Below are 24,269 nucleotides of genomic sequence, written 5' to 3'. Positions count from 1 at the left end.
TTCTGTTAGACAACTTGTAAAGAAAATAACCTTTCATCTCCCCTCCAGGGACCTTGCAACTGCTCCTTTCACCCCAACTTCACCGGCACTGAGGATCATTATTAAAAAACAACCAAAACAAGAGACAATATTAAAACTTGGCTCACTTAGGGCTAGATTCTTCCTTTGACAAGATGGTGGTGGGAGGCGGTGGCGCTGGTGGGAAGTACAGCTCGAAAAGTGATGACGATTGCGGCTTCCTGGGGCTGTGGCCTACTTTGGTGGACCGAGCACTGAGGCAGCAGTGGCGAGGCCCAAGAAATAAGTGCGGCTGGCAGCAGCTCGCTCAGGAGCCGCTGGGGCTGGAGGTTGACCAGTTCCTGGAAGATGTGCAGCTGCAGGAGGGCATGAGCGTGGCTCGTTGTCAGAGGTCCCGAATGAAAACCTCTTCTTAATGCACCCTGGCTCCCAGGAAAAAGGGCTAAGAAGAGAACCAAAGTCCAGAAGTCACTGCTTCTCAAGAAACCTCTTCGGGTTGACCTCCTCCTCGAGAACACATCCAAAGTCCCTGCCCCCTAAGATGTCCTTGCCCATCAGGGCCCCAACGCCAAGAAGCTCAGGCGGAAGGAGCCGCTCTGGGAGAAGCTGGCCAAGCAGGCCGAGCTGCCCCGGGGAGGCCCGCAGGGCCCAGGCCCAGCTCCTCAACTCTCCTGCCTCCAAGTCCAAGCCCGGGCCCCAGGACACCGTGGAGCGGCCCTTCTACGACCTCCGGGCCCCAGACAACAGCCCTGGCCAGGCCATGGTTGGCCAGGCCGTTGGTTGGCCAGGCCGTTGGTTGGCCAGGCCGTTGGTTGGCCAGGCCGTTGGTTGGCCAGGATGCGTTTTTCCTGGAGCAGACCAAGAAGAAGGGAGTGAAGCGGCCACCACGCCTGCACACTAAGCGGTCCCAGGCCCCCACCCTGGAGGTGGCGCCTGCCGGAGCCTCCTACAACCGGTCCTTTGAAGACCGCCAGACCCTGCTCTCAGCGGCCCACGAGGTGGCGTTACGGCGGCAGACGGAGGCGGGGAAGCTGGAGCGGCAGCTGGCCTTGCCCGCCACGGAGCAGGCCGCAGACAAGCTTGGGACAGACCTCGGCATCCCCAGCCCCCGGCCCCTCGCCCTGGCCCGGCTCCTCCTCACGGTTCCAGGAGCTGTGCGAGGGGCTGCTGGAGGAGTCGGACGGTGACAGGGAGCAGGGCTTGGACGAGGGGCCGGAGGCTGGGGAGGCCAAGGTCTGCCCCACGCCCGCCCGCCAGGCCGCCACAGAGAGGAAGACCGAGCAGCAGCGGCGGCGGGAGAAGGCTGCGTGCAGAGCAGGCCGCGTTGCGGGCGGCCTGGCTCCGGCACCAGGAGCTGTTCCGGCTGCGCCTGTTCAAGGCCCAGGTGGCCCTGAGGCTGGCGGAGCTGGCGCGGCGGCGGGAGGCCGAGACTGACAAGCCCCGAAGGCTGGGGCGGATCAAGTGCTAGGCATCCAGACGTGCAGCTCAGCTCAGAACTGACTGACTCGCTCAGGACTCTGAAGCCCGAAGGCAACAAACATCTTTGGAGACCGGCTCTAGAGCTTCCAGAGGAGGAATATGATCGAGCCTGGAGAGCCAAGTTCTAGCCAAAGTACAAGGTGAAGCTGATGGAGAAATGGGTGTTAAAGGAGATCCAGTTGTAGCTGTTAATCAGACGCCGGAGCCACGCCCTTCAATAAAAAGTCCCTTCTAACCCCCCCCAAAAAAACAACAAAAAAACTTGGCTCACTTAAACAAACAAAATGGTGGTTGAATGTTTTAATTTGCATTTTTTGACCCCCATCCTTCAATTTTAGCAGAATAGTGTTTTTTGTTTGTTTGTTTGTTTGTTTTTGCATGGCGCAGCTTCTCAGAGTATCCCCTGAAAAGATCAATGCAAACATCACTCCGTAGGCTGCTACCCTTGGCCAGTTGAACCAAATTGGAAAGGTCAGCCACAACATAGAGAAATGTTTGTGTGCACATGAAAAATCTACCTTGCAGCCAATTGAAACTCAATAACATTAAAAAAAAAAATTGACAGTGGTTAATGCCTGTAATCAGCACTTTGGGAGGCCAAGGTGGGCATATCCCTTGAGGTCAGGAATTTGAGACCAGCCTGGCCAACATGGCGAAACCCCATCTCTACCCCAAAATACAAAAATTAGCCAGGCATGGTGGCATGTACCTGTAGTCCCAGCTACTTAGGAGGCTGAGGTGGGAGAATCGCTTGAACCCAGGAAGCTGAGGTTGCAGTGACAGAATAAAACCCTGTCTCAAAAAAAGAAAAAAAAAATCAACAAATGCGTGGTGGGTGGGATGGGGCAGTGAAGCATGTTGATTAAGCTATTTCCTGAAGTTATACTCGCAGGAAGTTGTGCTACTTTTATTTATAAAAATGTTTTTTGAATCAGCCTGTAGTATTCGAATGTGATACCATAAGAAGAGGTTCCTTTAGTTTTTAAACCTGTGGTTGGAGTGGAGTAATACAAATTAACAAGTGTTTAAGAAAGATTAAGAGTATGATAAGTTGGGTTGTTGAAGGGATGAGCTGTACATGCATGAGGGTATGAAAACCCTCGCTAGGTGGGACACCATAATAGAAATGAAAGTCGACATAGAAAGTGAAATAAGAGCACACAACACAAAAGAAACAGGGTTGTTGAAGTTTCAAGGAAAAAAAATATAATACCGAAATTCTGGGTTTCAAGAAGAGGAAGGATAACAGCATGAGTTATTTAATTTTGCTGGGTTTCCAGTTTCCACATTTGTAAAATGGACAAAGGAAACATCTGTGCTTTCTTTCCTCTGGGTTTGATATGAGAATCATATGCTGTTTGTGGAAATCATACTATTGTTTTTTTGGGACAGAATCTTGCTGTGCCACCCAGGCTGGAGTGCAGTGGTGTGGTCTTGGCTCACTGCAACCTCTGCCTCTTGGGTTCAAGTGATTGTCTCAGCTTCCGGAGTAGCTGGGATTACAGGCATGTGCCACCACACCCAATTAATTTTTGTATTTTTAGCAGAAATGGGGTTTCACTATGTTGGCCAGGCCGATCTTGAACTCCTGACCTCGGGTGATTGCCCGCCTCAGCCTCCCGAAGTGCTGGGATTACAGGAGTGTGCCCCCGCGCCCAGCCAGAAATCTATACTTTTAAGCTGTGCATATTTTAAGCTGGGTGATGGAATAATCATAGTAATGAAGAGGCATGAGAATGATCAGCAGTTTGCTATGAAAAAAAAAGAAATGAAGACCAAGGAAAGAATAAAAACAGAAAGAAGACACTTATTGAGAACCTATTGCATGTCTGGCACTGGGCTTAGCACTCTGATACATAAAATCTCATTTAATTTTCCCTAGGACTCTGAGATGGGCGTTACACTCTTCCCATGTTTGCACAAAGAATGCTGATGTTCATAACTTCTCCAAGGTCACATGGCCAGTAGATTAAGCAGTGGGAGTGGCAGAACATTGACTGAACTCCGAAGGAAGCAATGAGGATACCTACGCAGTGATTGCATACCGTGTTTTTAACATATCTGAACCTGCTCAGGCTCAATGACACAGGAGAGTAAGTTTGCCTATGATTTCTTTCCTTGTACCAGGTCTAATGGAAGAGGAAAACCAGACGGGAGTGGTACACTTCCACTCCTTTTCAACAGACCTGGAGGTGGCTTCCTTTATAATTGCAGCCTTGATGTTGTACCTAGGAAGCCTTGTTGGAAGCTTCACCACTGGGCCCACAGTCTGGCGAGATCCCTTCCTTCTTATTCCAATGTACTTTTTTGTTGTTGTTGGCATTGACTATGTTGGAAATTGGCTACTCCACCAACATTTCTCCTGCAACACTGGCTAGCATCCTTTCCATGGGGAAGATGCTTATCTCTCTCCCTGGCTATGGAACTCAGATGCTCTTTGTCATCCTTTTGAGAGGATCTGAGTGTGTCTGGCTTGCTGTCATGGCCTATGACAGGTATATGACTATCTGTCGTCCATTCAGTTATAATCTCATAGCAAGTGGGTAGCTCTGTGGGCAGATGATTTTAGGTTCTTTAAGGCTGGGATTCCTGTTGTCACTGTTTTTGACTATTCTGATCTGACAACTTCCATTCCATGGCCCAATGAAACCTACCACTTCTTCTGTGACATGCCCACAGCAAGTGCCTTGTCTGTGCAGACACCGCATGCATGAGGCAGCTGTCTGCCTTCATTGTGGCCGCTGTCACCATCCCCTTCCTCTTTGTCTGCTTCCCCTATGGCTGCCTTGCAGCCACCATCTTGAGGATGCATTCAGCTAAGAGAAAGCACCAGGCCTTCTCCACCAGTTCCTCCCACCTCATTGTGGCTCTCCCACGTTATTGGTGTTGCATCCTCATCTGCCTTTGCCCCAGCTCTAGTTACTCATCAGAGGAGGGCTGGGAGGTATCTGCTGTTTACACCTTTTTCTCCTTGTGCAGAATCCTATGATCTATAGCATATGGAACCAAGAGGTATCATGCACTAGACGGACATGTGGCAAGAATGTCCTTGTTTGAAAAGCCAGAAATATTCCTTCTTAAAAAATATTCCCCAAACTAGAAGAACATGATCTAAGGGACAGGAAGCTCAAAGACAAAAAGGAAGAAATGGAGCATGGGGGAGCCAGTCATAATCCCAAAGACACAATCCAAAAATCTTGAAAGATCAAAATCCGAAAAAGATAATTCTGAAATAAGAATTTCAAAATTATTTAAAAGATAATTATTTACTTTTGTAACAGGAGGTTTACTTGAGAAACATAAAAGCACTACAGAATATGTTATAGGGCTCTTTACACAATAAAATAGGCAATAAGAAGATACATATTTTTGCAAGCATAAGCACTCAGGTGCACTAATGACAATCACATGAGTATGACAGTTATGAGCAGATGAACCGTATTTATAAAGAAATAGCTCGTATAACTTCAGTCACCTGAAATAGTGTAGGGACAACCTAAGTTTTTTGACGAGTTGGATCCAAAACCGCAGTGAGTCACCACTGCTCATGCAATCACTCAAAGAGCCAGATCTTGAGAAATTTTACCTTTCACAAAAGTAGATGTACAAAAAGGACATGTCATCATTTATTGAGGAAGTTTTAACACTTTTATGTTATGCACAATGCTTACACACAAAGTTAATGTTGCAATACTGCACTTTTGTGAGGTCAAATTTATACAAAATGCATACAATAAATTAGAACTCTCTAAACATCTTTACAAAATGTATACCTCCAGTATTGGAAATGATGCAAAGATAAACTACATAGCATAGGAATTGTAAAAAATAATGCTGGCAATTTAAAATTGTGAGAAAAAACTAAAAACAATAAACAAAACTAAAATGAAAGTTTGACATATGAAAATGCATATTTCAGGGGTAGATTAAGGGCAATTACACAAAGGAAGTCCATAAGAGCTTTCTAACTTTCATAACCTTTAACTACATTTTGAAGTCTTGCATTGCAATAAATAGCTACTTTTTTTTCTTTTAGAACATGGCTCTTCTTGGAGAATATGTTCGCATTCATTTTCTTTTCTTTTTTTCCAAGCCAAATTATATCCAGCTTTATTAAAGATACTTTCCATAAACAGTCATGGTATTTCAGACAGGACATGGGCAGACAATCTTTAAAAGTATAAAACAACTTTCAAACTCCCTTCTTCAACAGATTACCAAAAATCAGAAAGCCACTATAAAACCCATTGAAGTCTTCATTCAATGCTCTGAACAGGAAAAGTTTAGAGTGAAGGTTGACATTTCACATTCAGCAGGTTGTTTAACAGCTTTTCACAAGCCGACCCTGACTTTCAGGAAGTGAAATGAAAATTGTAGAATTTCTCTGAAGATCCACAATCTACAAATGGAACCACTGCTCTTTTGACAGGTGCCATCTCAGTGGCATCACTGCAAAGTCTAGATTGCCTGACACACTGGTAACCAATGACTGGGGGTCAGGTCCCAACAGATGTCTGGGCTTAAGGGAGTTAAGTCTATGCTGAAAGACGGAAAGGGAGAAGAGGACATAAAAACGAATTTGTTTTTCCATGCCACAAGGCTTTTGTGCCAAGATGGCCATGTGTGTCAAAGTCAGGGAATCCCTTCTCCTGGGAGCCAAGAGGAAGTCTTTCAAAACTAGAAGGGAAAGGTGTTTTCCCCACATCAATCCAGCTTTAGAGACATTCTATTAATGACATACGCCCTTTCCCTCCAAAACAATAATGACATGTTCTGTGTGCTAACAACATAGCTTAAGAAAATTAAAGCAAAATTCTACAGTTTTATAAAACTTGAAAAAAAAATAGTATTTCAAACTGTACAGTCACCAGAAGTAAACAGTTATAAAAAATGCACACACTTCACTTGGCATCTCCAGCACCTTCAGCTTTCTGTGCCTGGTCTGTTTTGGCATCTCTGTTTTCTGTAGGGTTATTCCCCTCCTTGCGCATCAGCTTTTCCCTTTGTTTCTTTGGATACCTTCTCTCCCTTCTTTGCAGGGACCTTTTTAGGCTTGGGCTCTGGCTTGGGAGGAGCAGGTTTAGCAGATGACCTCGCGGATCTTCTCTGTGGTTCGTCCTTCACCTTGGCTTTATCTCCCTTAGCATCCCCTTCAGCCTTTCTCTTGGGCATGGTGGCAGCACGATGGTGGCGGGACATTGGCACTAGGCATGGGATGCAGCAGGCGGCTGGCTTTGGTTGTTCTGGCGTTGTTCTCGCCTCTTGTTCACATCTCTCTGTTCGTATTCATTTTCTAGGTGGTGATGTTTTTTTGGAAATTCTTCTGTGATTCTATATACTGTATGTGGACATGAGAATTCTCTATTAAATTTTTTCATCTTCTGTGCCATCCCTCTATGTTGTTTTGGGCATGTGGAAATCCATACACTTATATGCAGACCATAAATTTGGCAGAAACAATACTTGTTGAACAGCAACATCATTGTGTGTCTTCTTATCTTACCTTGCACATAATTATTTTCAAACCAATCAGTATCTTCACTGGCTTCTTAGGGCAAATGCAACTTTAATTTATTAAAAGTTTGTAGAATGTCATCAGCTGGACGGAATGCCAATGCAGGCACATTATCCATTCATACACTGAAGTTGTCATTGCCAGATTACGTGGTCAATTCACTCATCTGAATTTTTCACCAAATGCATTGGGATGCATTTTTTAAAAAAGCTTTTTATTGGTGACATCTTGAAATTCATTTTTAGAAGTCTTGATTGTACCTAATTCTAAATATGTCAAAACTAGGGAGACTGATGGTGTAACTCTGAGTCTGAGGCTGACAGGAACCTGGGGGCTGCTAGTCAGTCCCAGGTCCAAAGGCTGCTGGCCAGGAGTTCTGATGTCTAAGGCATCTGAAGAAGAGTGTGTTCCAGATCTCAGAGAGAGGCCAGTTTGCTTCTGTTTTTTATTTGTTTGTTATCTGTGTTTTCTTAAGACAGGGTCTTGTTCTGTTGCCCAGGCTAGAGTGCAGTGGTGTGACATTGGCTCACTGCAACCTCCACCTCCTGGACTCAAGCGATCCTCCCATCTCAGCCTCTTGCACAGCCGGGACTACAGGCATGCACTAACATGCCTGACTAATTTTTCCTCTTTTTTGGGGTAGAGATAGGATTTTTTTTCCATGTTACCCATGCTGGTCTCAAACTCCTGGGCTCAAGCAATTCACCCGCCTCAGCCTCCCAAAGTACTAGGATTGCAGGCATGAATCACCACACCCAGCCTGCCTTCTGTATTTGTGGGCTCTCCAGGTCCTCAACTCATTGGATGGTACCAGCTGACATTGAGGACAGATCTTCCCTATCTGGTTCACACAGACTCACACACTAATTTCCTCTGGGAACACCCTCACAGATATAACTAAAATAACACTTTAGCATGTTTCTAGGTATCCCTTAATCCAGACAAGTTGACAACTAAAATTGAGTCCACAAAATCTGCCCTTGTCAATTTGGCACCCATATTAATCTCTTTAAGCCATAATTTCCTGATAGGAACTATAATAAGATAATAGTTCTGCCTAATGTGATACAATTGTCACACGATTGTGATTTTGGGGAATTTAAACATAAGGGATTTGAGTTTAGGAATTTTGACCTTTCAGGGTTACAACATTTGGGATTATGTATGGTGTTCAGGATTGTGATCCAAACCCCTTAATGGCTGTCTTGGCCTATGAAATGCTGATCAGCACTAATTCCTCCACTTTTTATTAGATTCCAGTGATGAATCTCTGGATTGGTTCCTACCATAAGAAAGAATTCAGGGCAAGTCCATAGAGTAAAGTGAAAGCAAGTTTGTTAAGAAGGTAAAGGAATAAAAGAATGGCAACTCTATAGGCAGAGAGCAGAATGGGCTGTTTATTGGCTATTTTTATTGTTATTTCTTGATTATATGCTAAACAAGGGGTGAATTATTTGTAATTTTTTGGGAAAGAGGTGAGCAATTCCAGGAATTGAGGGTCCCTCCTTTTTTTAGACCATCTAGGGTAACTTTCTGACATTGCCATGGCATTTGTAAACTGTCATGGCACTGGTAGTATGGCAGGCCAGGTCTCACTAGCACAGGCCTCTATTACAACTGTCCCAGCACTGGCTGAGTAGCTAGGTTAAACATTAAAAGCTGACTGAGCCAGTGACCTTATACAAAGTCTGGAATATAACAAAGAGCCCACTAAGAGTTTTGCCTAGGCTTTCCTGGGCCTTGAAGCATGACAGTCTAATGAAGGAATTCTTAACAGGATCCTTTGAGGATTAAACAAGTTTTATTGGGGATCTGAAGAAATTCCCCAGGCCTCCGCACACAAGTTTATTGGAGTCTAAAGGAACTCCCCAAACCTTTATGATTTAGCAGGAGGCAAGATAAGGGTAATCACCTCAGCACCTAGACCCATTTAGATTAAGTAAACTTACTGAGGCTCCAGACAAAGGTCTTCAGGACTCAGATCTTACTTACAGATTAAAAGAAGTTAATCACTTATGTCTTTAGATGAATGCATGCTTCCATGTAGACATATAGCTTAGAAGACATATAAATTCTGAAAAACTAATTTTGAGTTTGGTCTGGTGATAATTTCCAGGTCTTCTCCCTGTAACCAGTTACAAAAATGAACATTCTCTTCCCCCGCAGTTCATCTGCATCTCATTATTGGGCCTAGCGAAATAGCAGCCTGACCTTCAGTTTGGTCAGGGAATAGTAGGAGTGTCCTCTAGCATGCTAATGCATTATAATTAGCGTATACAGAGCAGTGAGAATTACCAGAGGTCACTTTCATCGCATCGGTATTTCAGTTTTGGTGGGATTTCGCTGGTTTATTTACCACATGCTGTTTTATCAGCAAAGTCTTTATGACCTGTAACCTGCGCTGACCTCCTATCACAGCCTGTGTCTTAGAATGCTTAACCTCCTGGGAATACAACCCAGTAGGTCTCAGCCTTATTTTACCCAGCCCCTATTCAAAATGGAGTTGCTTGATTCAAATGCCTCTGATACTACCACCTCCGCCAAACTCCTCTTCCACCTTAGGGCTTAGAATAAGGACTGGAACAGGAAGGTCAGTGAAGAAAAGAATGAATGGATGAATGGGTTGGTGGGAGCAGGTGGTAGAGTGGATGCCATCCTGTTTCCTCTTTTGAGGGCCTTCATCCCTGAAGGCATGCACATCCAATGGATTCACATATCCAACTGTCTCTTTGACCCTTCTCTTTGTCTTTAAAGGCCAGCTCAAGTTCCACTGCCCTAAGAAAATCTGTCTGGCAACTCTATCTGGTGGTTATCTTTCTCTTTTCGTTAAATCATACTTCTTTCTATAAACTGAGTTTCATATGTTTTGGTACTGCCTCTGTAATAGGCCTATGATGCCCTTTGGATCTGAAGAAATGGCTTACTTTTTCCTCCGTATTTTCTGGCACAATGCTGGGCACATAGTAAGTAAGTGCTTAGCCTTAGGGTCCAGGGCACAAACTTGAGGTCTAATGAGCTCTAATCTTTCCTTTATGTAAAATGGAGTTAATAATAATGACAGCTTTCCTACCTCAAAGGATTGGAATGATAGTCAAAGGAGATAATGGGTATGCAAAAATATAATAGGAAAGTACACAATAAGCCGTGTGTGTGTGTGTGTGTGTGTGTGTGTGTGTGTGTGTGTGTGTCTTTAAGGTCCTTAGTCACTTGCAACTGAATAGCTCTTGCTAAGTTGTTTAAATCTCGCCTTCCTATAGGTCATATCAGCCCTTCCGAAAGTAAGTAGTAGAGTCAGCTACTTCTGATGATAGTACCTTGGGTTCTGCAGTCCTTCCAGGGGAATGCCAAAACCACTATAGACAATGTGCAGGGTTGTTACGGAGACTGGTGGAGAGGCTCAAATGGAAGATTAGGAGTAGGGAAAGATACCTGGAAAGAAAGATAAGTTAAACAGAAAACAATATCATCCTTTTCTCCCCGCCCCGCCATCCCACCCTGCCACCACGAGATGGAGTCTCCCTCTGTTGCCCAAGCTGGAGTGCAGTGATGTGATCTCGACTCACTGCAACCTCTGCCTCCTGAGTTCTAGTGATTCTCCTGCCTCAACCTTCCAAGTAGTTGAGACTACAGGCGTGTGCCACCACACCTGGCCAATTTTTTTTTGTTTGTATTTTCAGTAGAGACAGGGTTTCACCATGTTGGTCAGGCTGGTCTTCGAACTCCTGACCTTGAATGATCTGCCCACCTTGGCATCCCAAAGTCTTGAGATTACAGGCATGAGCCACCGCGCCTGGCCCCTCATTCTCTTCTTGACATTGCACATGCAATGCAATAGATGATAAAAGCCACTCTATCCCGTATATGATTGTGCAATGTACAAGAAAGGGAAAAAAATGAAGAAAACAAATCTGGAAACCCAATGGCAAGAATTCTTGGGGTCCTTGGCTGGGCAACAACATTAAGAAGTGCAGAGCCAAGCAAGCATTTTATTTTATTTTATTTTTTTAGAGTTGGGGGTCTCACTTTGTTGTCTTATGGCTTACTACGTCCTTGAGCTCCTGGCCTCAAGTGATTCTGCCACTTCAGCTTCCTGAGTTTTTGGGATTACAAGCATCAGCCATAGTGCTGAGCACAAGTATTTTTAATAGTACTGATGTGGAGGAGATTTAATATTTTTTTTTATAACAGTGGCATTTGTTGAAATTCATAAATTACTTCTCTATTTTTAATCTACTCTAGTCCCAATATCCTGCCACAAAAGATTTGAAGCAGCTTAAAGGTAAGCTAATCCAAAAGTTAAAAGCACACAATCAAGAAAATTGGGGTAAAGGAAAAAATTGGTCAGGATTGTAAAAAATACAGTAGTAAAATTGCTATGCAGAAAGGCAAAGCATGTGTTCCTCTGCCATTTAGAGAGTGGCCACCTATAGGCATCTGAGCTTCCTAGTAGCCAAGAGAAAGAATAAAATGCAATTAAATTTGAGAATTTTAAAGTTCATATAATAACATACAAATATATGAAGAGATCTAACATATTTTGGGCATAACCTTAGATGTAAAAGGGTCTTCTCTCCCACAGTTTTCAAAGAAGAATATACCATACATTAAAAACACATCAACAATGATTATAATACTAGCTATCTTTTATTGGGTATTTAAGTATGTATCAGACATTGTTTTAGCTGCTTTAGTACATGTCAACTCATTTGATTCCACAAAATCTTACGGGGTAGGTACAATTAGCATTCCTATTTTACACATAAAGAACTGAGGCTCACAGAGATTAAGTAAATTTCCCAAGATTACACAGGTACTAAGTGCTGGCTCAGCCTTACTCCAGTATGTCCCTTCTATGCTGCTTTTGCTGAGGATTTTCATTGTAAAGGGATGCTGGATTTTGTCAAATGCTTTTTCTGCATCTATTGAGATAATCCTGTGATTTTTGTTTTTAATTCGGTTTATGTGATGTATCACATTTATTGATTTATGTATGTTAAATCATCCTGCATCCCTGGTATGAAACCTGCTTGATCATAGTGAATTATCATTTTGTTATGCTGTTGGTTTTGGTTCACTAGTATTTTGTTGAGGATATATTCATCAGACCTGTATTCATCAGAGATATTGGTCTATATATATATTTTTGTTATGTCCTTTCCTGGTTTTGATATTAGGATGACACTGGATTCATAGAATGCTTTAGGGGGGATTCCCTCTTTCTGTATCTTTTGGAATGGTGTCCATAGGATTGGTACCAATTTTTCTTTGAATGTCTGGTAGAATTCAGCTGTGAATCTGTCTGGTCCTGGACTTTTCTTTTGTCAGGAATTTTTTGGTTACCATTTCAATCTCACTATTTGTTATTGGTCTGATCAGAGAGTCTACATCTTCCTGGTTTAATCTGGGAAGGTTTTATATTTCCAGGAGTTTATCCATCTCCTCTAGGTTTTCTAGTTTATGCATGCAAGGGTGTTCATAGTAGCCTTGAATAATTTTTTGTATTTTTGTGGTATCAGTTGTACTATCTCCTGTTTGCTTCTAATTGTGCTTATTTAGATCTTGTCTCTTCTTTTCTTTGTTAATCTTGCTAATGGTCTATCAATTTTATTTTATTTTTTGAGACAAGTCTTGTCTTCTAGAGTCTTGTCTTCAAGCTCTAAAGTTCTTTTTTTCTCTTTCTTTCTTTTTCTCTTTCTCTTTCTTTCTCTCTTCCTCCCTTCCTTCCCTCCCTCCCTCCCTCCTTCCCTCCTTCCCTCCTTCCCTCCTTCCCTCCTTCTCTCCTTCCCTCCTTCCTTCCTTCCTTCCTTCATCCCTTCCTTGTTGAGATGGAGTCTTGCTCTGTCACCCAGGCTGGAATGCAGTGGCACGACCTTGCTCAACTCACTGCAACCCCCACCTCCTGGATTTGGGCCATTCTTCTGCCTCAGCCTCCTAAGTAGCTGAGATTGCAGGTGTGCGCCACCGTACCCAGCTAATTTTGTGTTTTTAGTAAAGATGAGTTTTCACCATGTTGGCCAGGGTGGTCTCAAACTCCTGACCTCAGGTAATCTGCCTGCCTCACCTCCCACAGCACTGGGATTTCAGATGTGAACCACCGTGCCAGCCTAAAGTTCTTTCTTCTGCTTATTCTATTCTATTGCTGAAACTTTCCAGTGCATTTTGCATTTCTCTAAGTGTGTCCTTGATTTACAGAAGTTGTGATTGTTTTTTATTTATGCTATCTATTTCACTGAAGATTTTCCTTTTATATCCTGTACCATGTTTTTGATTTCTTAAGCCATATTTCACTTTCCCCTGCTACCTCCTTGATTAGCTTAATAATTGACCTTCTGGATTCTTCTTCTGCAATTCAGAGATTTTGTCTTGATTTGGATCCATTATTGTTGAGCTGGTATGATCTTTTGGGGGTGTAAAAGAACCTTGTTTTGTCATATTACCAGAGTTGTTTTTCTGGTTCCTTCAAATTTGGGTAGACTATGTTAGGAAGACCTGGGATTCAAGGGCTGCTGTTCAGATTTTTTTGTCCCCCGGGGTGCTCCCTTGATGTGATATTTTCCCTGTTCCCCTATAAATGGGGCTTCCTGAAAGCTGATCTGTAGTGATTGTTTTTGCTCTTTTGGGACTAGCCATCCAGTGGAGCTAGCAGGCTCTGGGCTGGTACTGGGGAGTGTCTGCAGAGTCCTGTGATAGGTTCCGTCTTCAGGTCTTGCAGCGGTGGATACCAGCACCTGATCCAGTGGAGGTAGCAAGGGAGTGAAGTTGACTCTGTGAGGGTTCTTGGTTGTATTTTTGTTTGGTACACTGGTTTTGTGTTGGTTGGCCTCCAGGCGAGAGGTGGCACTATCAAGAGTGCATCAGCTGCAGTCCTATAGGGAGGATGCAAACTTGCCCTAGGGGCACCTGGTGAAGTATTCTTTCTCAGGGAAGGGCAGGGCTATAGAGCTCCCAAGAGATGATAACCTTTGTCTTCAGCTACCAGGTTGGTAGAGAAAGACCACCAGGTTGGTGTGGGGTACAGGCCTGTCTTTGGGTGGGGCTTGCTGCAGCTGCTGTAGGGGATTTTGGTTACATTTCCAGTGTAATTGTGGCTGCCTCTGCTGAGTTATACAGGTTACCAGGGAAGTGGGTGCAGGCCGGCAGTCACACACCTCACCCTGCTCCCATGTAGCCCAAAGTCCTATCCACTAGTCTCACTTCCACTGTGCTCTCCCAACAGCATCAAGTCTATTTTCAGGTGGCCAGTGACCAGGGCTGAGAACTTGCCTCAGACCAAGAGCCAACCCATTGAGAAAGCAAGCAGACTCATAGTTTTTCCGCATCTCAGGGAACCTGCAGTGGTGATCCAGTTCCTTCAAAGAGTTTCAGCTTTCCTGATATGTTTCTGTGGTAGTTTTTGGAGCAAAAGTTCATGATGTGAGACTTCACAGGCTGCTCTGTCTGTCTGAGCAGGAGCTGCAAGCTAGTCCTGCCTCCTATTCACCATCTTAATCCAGTTTTCATTTCTTTCATTACATATTCATCAGCATGATCCAATTTCATAATAGAATTACAATGAAACTTACACTTGAACACTACACAATAATTTCCTTCCTTCCTCCCTCCCTCCCTCCCTCCCTCCCTCCCTTCCTTCCTTCCTTCTTTTTGTTTTTTGGAGACAGAGTCTTGCTCTGTTGCCCAGGCTGGAGTGCAATGGCACAATCTTGGCTCACTGCAACCTCCGCTCCCCAGGTTCAAGCGATTCTCCTGCCATAGCCTCCTGAGCAGCTAGGATTACAGGTGGCTGCCACCATGCTCAGCTAATTTTTTTTTCTTTTTTTTTATTTGTATTTTTAGTAGAGGTGGAATTTCACCATGTTGGCCAGGCTGGTCTTGTACTCCTGACCTCAGGTGATCTGCCCACCTTGGCCTCCCAAAATGCTGGATTACAGGTGTGAGCCATTGTGCCAATACCCCATTTTCTAACTTAATTTGATTTACTCATTGGTCTGGGCCACTGGAGTGAATCCTAGTGGCATTCACTATGTGAAGGAAATGGTCTGAATGACTACCTAGTTTATAGAGGTAGTTATATAAAACAAACAAACAAATACACTTCTTTTTTTCTTTTAGAGATAGGGTCTCACTTTGTTGGTCAGGTTGGTCTTGAACTCCTAGCCTCAAGCAATCCTTTCACCTTGGCCTCCCAAAATGCTGGGATTACAGGCATGAGCCACCATGCACAGCCAACTTTCTTTTTTTTTAACTAAAAATGTTGGGCAGTCTGTAACTCAGCTTTAGGTGGGACCCCTCTGACACTCACAGTCTCTTTTTGCTGATCACCCATATTAGCGGAGGGAGATTAAATATAAAGTCAAAAGACTCAGTTGGAATCCCAGATCAGCCACTGACGAACTGTGCAAACTTGGAAAATTAATTTCACCTCTGTGAATTGTGGTTTTGCCATCTGCAGAGTTGAATGTTAAACACTGCCCAAGATATTAAGTCAAGTGTTATTGGATTGAAATGAAATATAAATGAAACTTTGTAAATGTCAAATTATGACACAAAGCATATGGTCAGTGTCAATGTCCTAATTGTTCCTAACTTTTCATCATACTCTCCTATGTCATCATTGTGGCTGCCATCCAGATATCCCCTCTGCAGAGGGGAGGCACAAGGCTTTTTCCATCTGCTTCTTCCATCTGGTTTAATTCTCCTTCAGCACAATGAACAAGCCTCACTTACTTGTGCCCCAGCTCCATCTTCTCTTATGAGAGGGGCAAGTTTGTGTCTACGGTTTACATAGGCATCACTCCTGTGCTAAACCCCTTGATCTGCAGCATGAGGAAGAAGAAACTCAAGCATGTTTGTTATTTTTTATTTTTTATTTTTGACAGAGTCTTGCTGTGTCATCAGGCTGGAGTGCAGTGGCACGATCTCAGCTCACTGCAACCTCTGCCTCCTTGGTTCAAGCAATTCTCCTGCCTCAGCCTCCCAAGTAGCTGGGACTACAGGCACGTGCCACCATGCCCAGCTAATTTTTGTATTTTAGTTGAGACAGGGTTTCACTATGTTGGCCAGGATGGTCTCAATCTCTTGACCTCGTGATACGCCCGCATTGGCATCCCAGAGTGCTGGAATTACAGGCGTGAGTCACCATGCCCGGCACATATCTTTTAAAAAACGAGAAATAGCAATGTTCTTGCTACTCAGAACACATTGTCTCTTTCTGAATATTGCTGATCAAGAAACTGTTTCTATCTGGAAAAGAAAATTGAATAAACCATACAGAACCATATAGAAGTTAAGGAAAAAAAGACACCTAAGTGTCAGGAATTGTTGTAAATTCTATTGACTCTCCTTTTGTTGTTGTATATTCATTTTCTGGCTGCGAAGACACAATGTCTTTTTTCATCTCTAAAATCAGCCTGCTTGTGAGGCCTGTTGAAAGGCCTATCAAGTGAGACTATGGATCTTATAGCACTATGTACTATGATCTCAGATGACTTAAGTCTGATCTCAGATGACTTGGGTCTTCTGTTGCTTCCTACAAACAAAATCCATTTGTCTTTTTTTCTGAAATACATTTACATTATTTAGGTGACTATAAGCTAAGAAGGCAAGTGTGCCAAGTTCCAGTAACCACAAGATATCAGAATTCTCAAATGTTGCTGAAAAGGAATTACTGTAAGAGGTTGTATCATCTTCCCTTCTAGAACAGAATAAATCAGCATTTCTTAAAAAGCTGGCTTAGTTTCCAGTGCCTACTTTCCTCAAATGACCGGTAAAAAAGGATTCCATGACTAAGAGGAGGAAAAGTGCACACTAACACTCTGCTTTCCTCTTGAAGACTCACACGCACTTCATCTGGGATGTCCTAGAATGAAACAGTCTTTGTAGGGTTGGAGCTTCTCAAAACATTTGATCATGAGAATGCTTTGTTTAACCACCTATGAATTTAGTTCAATGAAGACAATCTCCTGGGAATACTTTTAGAAAAATGGTTATGTAAATAACCAACAGCAAAGACTTAGGAAATGGTACTAGGTGGAATGGTCCTTTAGCTCTGAATGAAAGAAGTCTACTGTAACAGAATTCAGGCTGTAGAAATCAACTCATAAGCAATTTGTTTTGTTTTGTTTTTGATACAGGGTCGTTCCCTGTCATTCAGGCTGGAGTGCGGCGGCATGATTACAGCTCACGCAGTCTTTAACTCCTGGGCTAAACCAATCCTCCCATCTCAGCCCCCCAAGTAGCTGAGACTACAGGTGCACGTCACCATACTTGACTAAATTTTTTTGTTTTTTTAAGAGATGGAGTCTCACTATATGGAGTCTTTTTTTTTTAAGTTTTTTTAAGGGATGGAGTCTCTCTAACTCCTGGATGCAACCATTCTTCCCATCTCGGCCTCCCAAAGTGTTGGGCACCTGACCCATGAGCAAACTGAAAATGCAAATCGTTAGACTCATGTCCATCTTTGCATTACTGAACACAATCTTTTTGGATATATTTTAAGGTTTGATTGTTACCCAGGTAAGTTTGACCTAGAAACCAAAAAATTTCAAGAGAAAACAGTTAAAATCCAATGACTTAATAATTTTTTGAAGTGAGAGTCACTCCTTACTCTTAGCTTCCAGCAGTGACTCATACCTGTAATTCAAAGCAATCCAGGAGTCTGAGGCAGGAAGATGGCTTAAGCCCAGGAGTTCAAGACCAACCTGGCCAACATAGTGAGCTCCCTTCTCTAAAAGAAGTAGATAAATAGATAAGTAAATAGAAATAAAAATAAATAAAAAAGATCTTTGGGGCATAGAACATTACTGGTGTGTAAATGCTTACTCTTTTTGGAGAGGGGAGATGTAAGTGTTTGTTGAGGCCTCATTTATCAATAGCAAGCTTGACTGGGCCCCCCTTCAAGCCATAGAGACACAGCCCTTACTCGCCAACTGTATCCACTGAGGTTTGTGGTTCCATTTGGGACCCAGGTTGAAATGATGGAGTCAGCTAGAGGCTCTCAGTAAATCAATGGGGAATGTGGGAGAAAATGATGCATTGATCATAGTAATAGCCTCATAGTCACCTGGGATCCCATCACTTTCTCTTCCAAACTCCCTGGAGTCTGATTCTAGAAGGTAGGCCAGAAAATGGCTAAGGGCTGGTGCCACTTGCAAAGGAGTCAATAGATTTTTCTTCCTGAAGCTTTCATTAAAAAGTGAGTTTTCATTTGTACATTAAATTCAGCAAATAGAGAACCATTTAAGGCACATTAAATTCAGCAAATAGGCTGAGGTCAGGGGTTTGAGACCAGCCTGCCAACATAGTAAAATCCCATGTCTACTAAAATACAAAAATTAACTGGGCATGGTGGCAGGTGCCTGTAATCCCAGCTACTCGGGAGGCTGAGGCAGGAGAATCCCTGGAACCCAGGAGGCAGAGGTCGTGGTGAGCTGAGATTGCACCACTGCACTCCAGCCTGGATGATGGAGTGACTCTGTCTCAAAATAAGTAAATAAGTAAATAAATAAATAAATAAATTCAGCAAATAGAGAACCATACTTAGGGGGCATAGATAATGGAGTGAAAGAAAGGCAAAAGAAATGGAGAGAGAGGGGTGGACTGGGAGAATAAAATGTAGAACTGAAAGAAGAAAGAGAAGGTTAGTAATATTTTGTGTGGTTGGAATTAATAAAGTACTGCCAAATAGTGCCTTCTGCAGAGGAAGACAAATATCACATTTTCTCACTCACATGTAGGAGCTAAATAAGTGGATCTCATGGAGGTAGACAATAGAATGGTGGTTACCAGAGACCGAGAATGGAAGCAGGGAGGGAGGATGAAGAGAAGTTCATGAAGGCATGCAAAAATAGTTAGGTAGAATAAATTTTAGTGTTCAATAGAGTGGGGAAATTACAGTAATGATAATTTATTGTATATTTCTAAGTAGCTAGCAGAGAAGAATTGTAATGTTCCCAGCACAAAGATAAATATTTGAGGTGATGGATATTCCAATTATCCCTATTTGATCGTAACACATTGTATACAGCTATCAAAATGTCACATGTACCCCTAAAATATGTAAACCATTATATATAACATTTTAAAAAATATTGCTTTCTGTGTTATGCAGAGACTGTTTCTCTGGCTTTAGCAGAAAGGGTGTAGACTCTAAATAAATTGAATTGCAGCGGGGTGTGGTGGCTCATGCCTATAATCCCAGCACTTTGGGAGGCCGAGGCAGGTGGGTCACCTGAGGTCAGGGGTTTCAGACCAGTCTGGCCAACATGGCAAAACCATGTCTCTACTAAAAATACAAAAATTAGCTAGGTGTGGTGGTGCACGCCTGTAATCCTAGCTACTTGGGAGGCTGAGGCAGGAGAATCGCTTGAACCTGGGAGGCAGAGGTTGCAGTGAGCTGAGATTGTGCGGACTCAAAAAGGTATTTGTGTACCAATGTTCCTACCAGCATTACTCACAATAGTCAAAAAGTGAAACTAGTTCAGTGTCCACAAGCAGAAGAATGGGTAAAAAAAAAAAGGTGGCATATACATATAATGGAATATTATTCAGCCATAAAAAGAATGCAGTGTTATTTGTTTTTTGCTTTTAAGACAGGTTCTCACTTTGTCACCCAGGCTGGAGTGCAGTGGCATGATTTTGGCTCACTGCAACTCTGCCTCCTGGCTTCAAGCAATTCTCCTGCCTCAGTCTCCCGAGTACCTGGGATTACAGGGGTTCACCACCACAACCAATTTTTGTATTTTTCGTATAGATGGGATTTCACCATGTTGAGCAGGCTGGTCTTGAACTCCTGACCTCAGGTGATGCACTTGCCTCAGCCTCCAAAAATGCTGGGATTACAGGCATGAGCTACCACACCTGGCCTCCATGTACTTCTTCCTGGCAAACTTGGCAGCTCTGGAGATCTTCTACTCTCTCACCGTTGCCCCTCTGACTCTGGCCAATGTCCTGTCCATGGGGAGAAACCCTTTCCCTGCCTGGCTGTGGAGCCCAGATGCTCTTCTTCATCTTCCTGGGCTGTGCTGACTGCATCCTGCTGGCCGTCATGGCCTTTGACTGGTTCGTGGCCGTCCATCATCCTCTGTGTCACGGCCTCATCATGAGCTGGAGGTTGTGTGTCCAACTGGCCCTGGGGTGCTGCTGGTTATGCAGCTGGCTGTGCTTATCTTCCAGCTCCCTTTCTGCAGCAGCAAAGAAATCAGCATGTTCTACTTTGATGTCCTTCCTGTCATGAGACTGGCCTGTGCAGACACCCGGGTCCATAAAGCCACTCTGTTTATGGTCAGCATCCCCATTCTCACCGTCCCCTTCCTGCTCATCATTCTCTCCTATGTCTTCACTGTGTCTGCAGAGGGGAGGCACAAGGCCTTCTCCACCTGCTCCTCCCACCTGACTGTGGTTCTTCTCCAGGATGCATGTACAAGCCTGGTCTACTTGTGTCCCAACTCCAGTTACTCTCCTGAGAGGGGCCATGTAGTGTCTGTGGTTTACACCTTCATTATCCTGTGCTGAACCTCTTGATCTATAGCATGAGGAACAGAGAACTTAAGGATGCTTTGAAGAGAGCAATGACAAGGGTCCTGCTGCTCTAAACACGTGCCACTCTTCAATACGTCTGGGCAGAGACACATGGCATACTGCTGGAAAGATGAGAAGGAGGAGGACAACAGTTCATTGTGTTTTATACTGTTACTTCGTCCTAGTTATATAATGTTTGAAAAGTCATTTTCCATTTCCCAGCCTCAGGTTCTTCACCTCCAAAATAGAGATTACAATACCCGCAGGATCCAAATTCTGGGGAGGGGGAGGTACTTCTGAGGGTTAATAGACACATTAAGTGAAAATACTTTGTGACTTTTAAAGGGAGATATGGGCCGGGAGCAGTGGCTCACCCCTGTAATCTCAGCACTTTGGGAGGCCAAGGTGGGTGGATCACCTGTGGTCAGGAGTTTGAGACCAGCCTGGCCAAACTGGTGAAACCCTGTCTCTACTAAAAATACAAAAATTAATTGGGTATGCTGGTGGGTGCCTATAATCCCAGCTACTTGGGAGGATGAGGCAGGAGAATCACTTGAGCCCAGGAGGTGGAGATTGCAGTGAGTTGAGATTTTGCCATTGCACTCCAGCCTGGGGCACAGAGCGAGACTCTGTTTCAAAAAAAAAAAAGGGAGATGTGGCAGCCAATGTGGTTATTGCCCTCTTCAACATCAGGTAAATCTAAATCTGCCCTACCTTGGACTGACGTCCAGTTGTTGTTCTCGGGTTCTCAGCAGGCCCAAACAGTGCACATGTGGGCAGGCGCTAAGCCAGGAATAGGATGCAAATAAACTGGGACCACTGAGTTGGTGCTTTTTTTGAATTAATAATCTTTCATCTTAATTTCTATTCCAGGGAAAGGTGATGGGGAAAATACTGGAGTTTTGGGATTTAGGTAGCTTCTCTTTTCTTTTTTGTTTTGAGATAAGAGTCTTGCTCTGTTGTCCAGGCTGGAGTGCAGTGGTACAATCTTGGCTCACTGTACCTCCACATGCTGGGTTCAAGCATTCTCCCACCCCAGCCTCCCAAGTAGCTGGGACTACAGGTGCCACATCACCACACCTGGCTAATTTTTGTATTTTTAGTAGAGATGGGGTTTCATCATGTTGGCCAGGCTGGTCTCAAATTCCTGACCTCAGGTGATCTGCCCACCTTGACCTCCCAAAGTGCTGGAATTACAGGTGTGAGCCACCATGCCCGACCTCTTTTCTTACCTTTATACAGGCGCTCATTGGTCTCTATATTAATCCCTGGCTCTGTATCAGCCTGCCTCTGAAATGTTCTACCCATGACTGTTCATTCCCCTCCCCTGTTTCCTTTCCTTTCTCTCCCTCCTTCTCCTCCCCTCTTCTCCTCTTCATCCTTCTCATTTCTCTTTCCTTCTCTCTGTCTCTTTTACACATATCTCATATTATCCTGTTCTGTCTATCCCAGGCTAAGTGTGCATAATATGTAAAAACTGCTTTGTCAGTTGAGTCTCCCTGGGTTGGAGAGGGGGCATATTGGTTCAAATCTGGATTCAAGTAGAGCAAAGCTAATGAAGCGAAGATAAACAATGACTGGACACTGGGAGTGGAAAGGACTCATTTCCATGACTGAGTAGTCTGAGTAGAACGATGGTCATTTTCGTGATGGTCAGTCGTCTCCAGCAATGGTTATCAGTGTATCCATGGCTTATTGTGTGTGTGTGTGTTTGTGTTTTTTTTTGTAGAGTTTGGGAAGCTCATTTATTCTTTTACCCATTGACTATTTAGTGACTTATTTATTCAACAGCACTCAAAAGACAGTAAACAACTCTTTATTTAACTCTGCTATGTACTATGTCCCCACCTGTGATTGGACCAGGAAGTAGAAAAGTAAGAAGCAGCACCTGCTTTGAAGGAAGTTAAAAGTTTAGTTAAGACTCAAGAACTCACACCACAGTCACACCAAGGTCCATGTGATGTAAGACTGAAATTTCAGAGAAAGGACAGTGAAGGGAATCAAGGCGAGTCTGATGGGGGAAGGTGGTGTTTGAGCTGCATCCTGACAGGTTTCCAGCTCTCGAACTGTGCAAAGGGGAGCAGGAAGGGCATTTCTGAAGGAGGGAACCGGAAGGTGCAAGAATGAGAAATTGTCTCCCTTGGGCCCTGTTTCCTTATCTGGAAAAGTATGAAAAGTGTGCTATAAGTTTTATGTTTTTCTGAAAGAGTATCACAGGCCCAAAAGACAAAAAACATAATCCATATTCTATAGAATTGAAATTTTGCCCTCTTTGAAAGAAAAGAAACAGAAGCATCTTTTTTTGGTTTATTCATAGATACTTCCTACCCTTCCTATCTTCTACAGCAATATTCTACTGGGTCAGTATTATCTGTAGGACTCCAGCTCTTTGGATAACAGGGGTTTTGGTGAAATAAACATTATATGGTCAAATAAGTGTGATGAAGACTGTGCTGATCAAAGTGAAATTACTATTTTACCGTCGGTTTACTCAGAGCCTGTAAGATGCAAATGTGCAGTCATGATTCCTTAAGCTGAGGGATGTATTTTGCCATGTTTTCCAAACTCTTTTTCTTTGGAGGACGTCTTGAAATGGGTTGTTTTGTTGAACTTACGTCGGAAAATGCTGCATTAGCTGATGCTAATTTTGAATACCATGATTATTATTTTACCTGTGAATGAAATATTCCAGGCATTTCTCAGTTCCCCATGCTGTTTGAGAAAGCAGTGCAGTTATAATGGGTTAGCAGACTTTTTTTTCAAGTGATTGAATTAGGGAATTAACAATTCTCATATACATTAACTCACTTATCTTCACAACAATCCATGAGATGGGTACTATTATTATTATTATTATTAATTATTTATTTCTTTTAGAGTCTCTTTGTTGTCCAGGCTATAGTGCAGTGGTGCAATCTAGGCTCACTGCAACCTCCTCCTCCCAGGTTCAAGTGATTCTCCTGCCTCAGCTGCCCAAGTAGCTGGGATTATAGGCATGTGCCATCACGCCTGGCTAATTTTTGTATTTTTAGTGGAGATAGGGTTTCCCCATGTTGACCAGGCTGGTCTTGAACTCCTGGCCTCAAGTGATCCACTTGCCTGGGCCTCCCAAAGTGCTGGGATTCCAGGTGTGAGCCATCATGTCTAGCTGAGATGGGTATTATTATTATCTTTGCTTATGGATAAGGACCTTGAGGCACAGGGGCATTAAATCAATTGCCCAAGGTCACACAATCATTAGTGGTAGAACTGAGATTTGACCTGAGTAGTTTGACTCCACAGCCTGGTCAGGCAACCACTGCCTTGTGTGAGCTTGGGAAAATCATCTTATTTCTCTGTTCTTAATTTAATTCATAATAAAGTGGGGGATAATAATATCTACGCTAACTCCCTCCCTGAGTTATTGTGAGATATCAGGAAAAAACAAAGTTATAAAAGTACAGTAAAATTCAGTACGGCTATTAAAACATTCAAATGAAGATGAAGAAATACACTAGATGGCTTATTTCTTTAATTGCAAGGAGTTAAAAGCCACAATTATCCAATTGTCCTTTGCCTGTGCTTCATTATGAATATGCTCTTACTCTTTTAAGGGATATATATATTTTAAATTTTTATTTATTTATTTATTTTGAAACAGGTCCCCCTCTGTCATCCAGGCTGCCGTGCAGTGGCATGATCATAGCTCACTACAGCCTTGAAATTCTGGGTTCAAGCAATCCTGCACTTCAGCCTACTGAGT

General features: G+C 43.3%; 3 pseudogenes across 2 annotated transcripts; 2 read left to right on the top strand and 1 right to left on the bottom strand.

Annotated features, from left to right (window-relative positions):
• Window positions 1-158: 158 nt before the first annotated feature.
• On the top strand, window positions 159-1,734 carry LOC116554990 (annotated as a pseudogene). The gene is made up of 2 exons (XR_004270338.1): window positions 159-764; window positions 823-1,734. The product of XR_004270338.1 is annotated as a ribosome biogenesis protein NOP53-like (transcript).
• Window positions 1,735-5,786: 4,052 nt separating this feature from the next.
• LOC116554989 lies at window positions 5,787-6,696 on the bottom strand (annotated as a pseudogene). The gene has a single exon (XR_004270337.1). The product of XR_004270337.1 is annotated as a non-histone chromosomal protein HMG-17 pseudogene (transcript).
• Window positions 6,697-19,876: 13,180 nt separating this feature from the next.
• LOC116554526 lies at window positions 19,877-20,661 on the top strand (annotated as a pseudogene).
• The last annotated feature ends 3,608 nt before the right edge of the window (window positions 20,662-24,269 follow it).

The sequence above is a fragment of the Sapajus apella genome, unplaced genomic scaffold, assembly GCF_009761245.1.
Source record: "Sapajus apella isolate SASKATOON/1434 unplaced genomic scaffold, GSC_monkey_1.0 scaffold14, whole genome shotgun sequence".
NCBI classification, from domain to species: domain Eukaryota; kingdom Metazoa; phylum Chordata; class Mammalia; order Primates; family Cebidae; genus Sapajus; species Sapajus apella.
This window is presented reverse-complemented; position numbering and strand designations above follow the sequence as displayed.